The sequence below is a fragment of the Astyanax mexicanus genome, chromosome 18 (genome assembly GCF_023375975.1).
Source record: "Astyanax mexicanus isolate ESR-SI-001 chromosome 18, AstMex3_surface, whole genome shotgun sequence".
Taxonomy (NCBI): Eukaryota; Metazoa; Chordata; class Actinopteri; order Characiformes; family Acestrorhamphidae; genus Astyanax; species Astyanax mexicanus.
The window spans coordinates 31,347,501-31,352,500 of record NC_064425.1 but is presented as its reverse complement, the minus strand read 5'-3'; the positions used below and the strand labels follow the sequence as shown (position 1 = coordinate 31,352,500).

At 36.5% G+C, this 5,000-nt stretch overlaps 6 non-coding genes across 6 annotated transcripts in view; all 6 read right to left on the bottom strand.

The window, feature by feature from the left end:
* The window catches only part of LOC125783985 (5S ribosomal RNA), a 119-nt gene extending 106 nt beyond the window's left edge, over positions 1-13 (bottom strand). Inside the window, exon 1 of the ribosomal RNA XR_007426705.1 lies at positions 1-13. This exon is cut by the window's left edge and continues 106 nt beyond it. This is a non-coding gene — a ribosomal RNA (5S ribosomal RNA).
* Positions 14-818: 805 nt separating this feature from the next.
* Positions 819-937, bottom strand: LOC125783984 (5S ribosomal RNA). The gene has a single exon (XR_007426704.1). It is a non-coding gene; the product is annotated as a 5S ribosomal RNA (ribosomal RNA).
* A 796-nt stretch (positions 938-1,733) lies between these two features.
* LOC125783983 (5S ribosomal RNA) lies at positions 1,734-1,852 on the bottom strand. Its single transcript, XR_007426703.1, has one exon. It is a non-coding gene; the product is annotated as a 5S ribosomal RNA (ribosomal RNA).
* Positions 1,853-2,658: 806 nt separating this feature from the next.
* On the bottom strand, positions 2,659-2,777 carry LOC125783982 (5S ribosomal RNA). Its single transcript, XR_007426702.1, has one exon. It is a non-coding gene; the product is annotated as a 5S ribosomal RNA (ribosomal RNA).
* Positions 2,778-3,577: 800 nt separating this feature from the next.
* LOC125783981 (5S ribosomal RNA) lies at positions 3,578-3,696 on the bottom strand. Its single transcript, XR_007426701.1, has one exon. It is a non-coding gene; the product is annotated as a 5S ribosomal RNA (ribosomal RNA).
* Positions 3,697-4,499: 803 nt separating this feature from the next.
* On the bottom strand, positions 4,500-4,618 carry LOC125783276 (5S ribosomal RNA). The gene has a single exon (XR_007426010.1). It is a non-coding gene; the product is annotated as a 5S ribosomal RNA (ribosomal RNA).
* Positions 4,619-5,000: the final 382 nt, after the last annotated feature.

Sequence of the window (5,000 nt, the reverse complement as noted above, 5' to 3'; positions counted from 1 at the left end):
TATGGCCGTAAGCGAAAGATCAACTCCCAACAAGCCTATTTATAAGTCACTCACAGACCTGAGTCTTTTCACTGTCATTTACTGCTCTTGACAAAAGTAAAGCAGCTCTACGGACTAATACAAAGATCTTGCCTCAAAATAAAAGCTCCTTTTAACTTTCACTACAAAAAGTAACCAAAGAAAAAAAGACAAAAACTCCCTATATGTCTTAATTTTTATCTCTTCATTTTTTTTTTTGTTCAATTTTCTTGCTCTACGTTTCTTACTCAATGGAATGGAAGCTTCAGATTAGGCCCAATAAAAAAAAGCCCAATTAAAAAAAATCATATTTACAAAGAATATTCTGAGAAATAAATAAATAAAATCATACACACACATTAAAGTATACTTGGCATACATTTACAGAAAGGCCCTGTGTCCTACAGAACGTGCCTTTTTAATTTTTTTCACCCCTGCCATCCAAACAGCCTGAGTCCGCGGCACACTTGATCCAGGTAATTAAGACCTTCAGGATCACGTGAACATTCTAGACTCAGGTGTGTTAAATCTGAAATCTTTAGCGTGGTAGAGCCCCAGGAACAGGAGTCAGTCGCCCTGTACCTATGTTAAGAAAATAAAAAATAATGCATTTTTTCTTTATTTATTAGCATGAAGAAACAATATCCTCCTTCAGAAAAATGAAAGAACTTTTAAGTGAGTATTTAATCTGTATATGGTTTACTGTAAGTGTTTTATATGAAGAGTAAACACAGTGTAGCCTTGTAAAAAATTGTGACATCATGGACTGAACGGAGTAAAAAATAAAGGAAAGATGGAAAAGCTTACAGCACCTGGTATTCCCAGGCGGTCTCCCATCCAAGTACTAACCAGGCCCGACCCTGCTTAGCTTCCGAGATCAGACGAGATCGGGCGTTCTCAGGGTGGTATGGCCGTAAGCGAAAGATCAACTCCCAACAAGCCTATTTATAAGTCACTCTGAGTCTTTTCACTGTCATTTACTGCTCTTGACAAAAGTAAAGCAGCTCTACGGACTAATACAAAGATCTTGCCTCAAAATAAAAGCTCCTTTTAACTTTCACTACAAAAAGTAACCAAAGAAAAAAAGACAAAAACTCCCTATATGTCTTAATTTTTATCTCTTCAATTTTTTGTTCAATTTTCTTGCTTTACGTTTCTTACTCAATGGAATGGAAGCTTCAGATTAGGCCCAATAAAAAAAAGCCCAATTAAAAAAAAAATCATATTTACAAAGAATATTCTGAGAAATAAATAAATAAAATCATACACACACATTAAAGTATACTTGGCATACATTTACAGAAAGGCCCTGTGTCCTACAGAAGGTGCCTTTTTAAATTTTTTCACCCCTGCCATCCAAACAGCCTGAGTCCGCGGCACACTTGATCCAGGTAATTAAGACCTTCAGGATCACGTGAACATTCTAGACTCAGGTGTGTTAAATCTGAAATCTTTAGCGTGGTAGAGCCCCAGGAACAGGAGTCAGTCGCCCTGTACCTATGTTAAGAAAATAAAAAATAATGCATTTTTTCTTTATTTATTAGCATGAAGAAACAATATCCTCCTTCAGAAAAATGAAAGAACTTTTAAGTGAGTATTTAATCTGTATATGGTTTACTGTAAGTGTTTTATATGAAGAGTAAACACAGTGTAGCCTTGTAAAAAATTGTGACATCATGGACTGAACGGAGTAAAAAATAAAGGAAAGATGGAAAAGCTTACAGCACCTGGTATTCCCAGGCGGTCTCCCATCCAAGTACTAACCAGGCCCGACCCTGCTTAGCTTCCGAGATCAGACGAGATCGGGCGTTCTCAGGGTGGTATGGCCGTAAGCGAAAGATCAACTCCCAACAAGCCTATTTATAAGTCACTCACAGACCTGAGTCTTTTCACTGTCATTTACTGCTCTTGACAAAAGTAAAGCAGCTCTACGGACTAATACAAAGATCTTGCCTCAAAATAAAAGCTCCTTTTAACTTTCACTACAAAAAGTAACCAAAGAAAAAAAGACAAAAACTCCCTATATGTCTTAATTTTTATCTCTTCATTTTTTTTGTTCAATTTTCTTGCTCTACGTTTCTTACTCAATGGAATGGAAGCTTCAGATTAGGCCCAATAAAAAAAAGCCCAATTAAAAAAAATCATATTTACAAAGAATATTCTGAGAAATAAATAAATAAAATCATACACACACATTAAAGTATACTTGGCATACATTTACAGAAAGGCCCTGTGTCCTACAGAAGGTGCCTTTTTAATTTTTTTCACCCCTGCCATCCAAACAGCCTGAGTCCGCGGCACACTTAATCCAGGTAATTAAGACCTTCAGGATCACGTGAACATTCTAGACTCAGGTGTGTTAAATCTGAAATCTTTAGTGTGGTAGAGCCCCAGGAACAGGAGTGAGCCGCCCTGTACCTATACGTTAAGAAAATAAAAAATAATGCATTTTTTTTCTTTATTTATTAGCATGAAGAAACAATATCCTCCTTCAGAAAAATGAAATAACTTTTAAGTGAGTATTTAATCTGTATATGGTTTACTGTAAGTGTTTTATATGAAGAGTAAACACAGTGTAGCCTTGTAAAAAATTGTGACATCATGGACTGAACGGAGTAAAAAATAAAGGAAAGATGGGAAAGCTTACAGCACCTGGTATTCCCAGGCGGTCTCCCATCCAAGTACTAACCAGGCCCGACCCTGCTTAGCTTCCGAGATCAGACGAGATCGGGCGTTCTCAGGGTGGTATGGCCGTAAGCGAAAGATCAGCTCCCAACAAGCCTATTAAGTCACTCACAGACCTGAGTCTTTTCACTGTCATTTACTGCTCTTGACAAAAGTAAAGCAGCTCTACGGACTAATACAAAGATCTTGCCTCAAAATAAAAGCTCCTTTTAACTTTCACTACAAAAAGTAACCAAAGAAAAAAAGACAAAAACTCCCTATATGTCTTAATTTTTATCTCTTCATTTTTTTTTGTTCAATTTTCTTGCTCTACGTTTCTTACTCAATGGAATGGACGCTTCAGATTAGGCCCAATAAAAAAGCCCAATTAAAAAAAAAATCATATTTACAAAGAATATTCTGAGAAATAAATAAATAAAATCATACACACACATTAAAGTATACTTGGCATACATTTACAGAAAGGCCCTGTGTCCTACAGAAGGTGCCTTTTTAAATTTTTTCACCCCTGCCATCCAAACAGCCTGAGTCCGCGGCACACTTGATCCAGGTAATTAAGACCTTCAGGATCACGTGAACATTCTAGACTCAGGTGTGTTAAATCTGAAATCTTTAGCGTGGTAGAGCCCCAGGAACAGGAGTCAGTCGCCCTGTACCTATGTTAAGAAAATAAAAAATAATGCATTTTTTCTTTATTTATTAGCATGAAGAAACAATATCCTCCTTCAGAAAAATGAAAGAACTTTTAAGTGAGTATTTAATCTGTATATGGTTTACTGTAAGTGTTTTATATGAAGAGTAAACACAGTGTAGCCTTGTAAAAATTTGTGACATCATGGACTGAACGGAGTAAAAAATAAAGGAAAGATGGAAAAGCTTACAGCACCTGGTATTCCCAGGCGGTCTCCCATCCAAGTACTAACCAGGCCCGACCCTGCTTAGCTTCCGAGATCAGACGAGATCGGGCGTTCTCAGGGTGGTATGGCCGTAAGCGAAAGATCAACTCCCAACAAGCCTATTTATAAGTCACTCACAGACCTGAGTCTTTTCACTGTCATTTACTGCTCTTGACAAAAGTAAAGCAGCTCTACGGACTAATACAAAGATCTTGCCTCAAAATAAAAGCTCCTTTTAACTTTCACTACAAAAAGTAACCAAAGAAAAAAAGACAAAAACTCCCTATATGTCTTAATTTTTATCTCTTCATTTTTTTGTTCAATTTTCTTGCTTTACGTTTCTTACTCAATGGAATGGAAGCTTCAGATTAGGCCCAATAAAAAAAAGCCCAATTAAAAAAAAAATCATATTTACAAAGAATATTCTGAGAAATAAATAAATAAAATCATACACACACATTAAAGTATACTTGGCATACATTTACAGAAAGGCCCTGTGTCCTACAGAAGGTGCCTTTTTAATTTTTTTCACCCCTGCCATCCAAACAGCCTGAGTCCGCGGCACACTTGATCCAGGTAATTAAGACCTTCAGGATCACGTGAACATTCTAGACTCAGGTGTGTTAAATCTGAAATCTTTAGCGTGGTAGAGCCCCAGGAACAGAAGTCAGTCGCCCTGTACCTATGTTAAGAAAATAAAAATAATGCATTTTGTTCTTTATTTATTAGCATGAAGAAACAATATCCTCCTTCAGAAAAATGAAAGAACTTTTAAGTGAGTACTTAATCTGTATATGGTTTACTGTAAGTGTTTTATATGAAGAGTAAACACAGTGTAGCCTTGTAAAAATTTGTGACATCATGGACTGAACGGAGTAAAAAATAAAGGAAAGATGGAAAAGTTTACAGCACCTGGTATTCCCAGGCGGTCCCCCATCCAAGTACTAACCAGGCCCGACCCTGCGTAGCTTCCGAGATCAGACGAGATCGGGCGTTCTCAGGATGGTATGGCCGTAAGCGAAAGATCAACTCCCAACAAGCCTATTTATAAGTCACTCACAGACCTGAGTCTTTTCACTGTCATTTACTGCTCTTGACAAAAGTAAAGCAGCTCTACGGACTAATACAAAGATCTTGCCTCAAAATAAAAGCTCCTTTTAACTTTCACTACAAAAAGTAACCAAAGAAAAAAAGACAAAAACTCCCTATATGTCTTAATTTTTATCTCTTCATTTTTTTTTTTCAATTTTCTTGCTCTACGTTTCTTACTCAATGGAATGGAAGCTTCAGATTAGGCCCAGTAAAAAAAAAAGCCCAATTAAAAAAAAAATCATATTTACAAAGAATATTCTGAGAAATAAATAAATAAAATCATACACACACATTAAAGTATACTTGGCA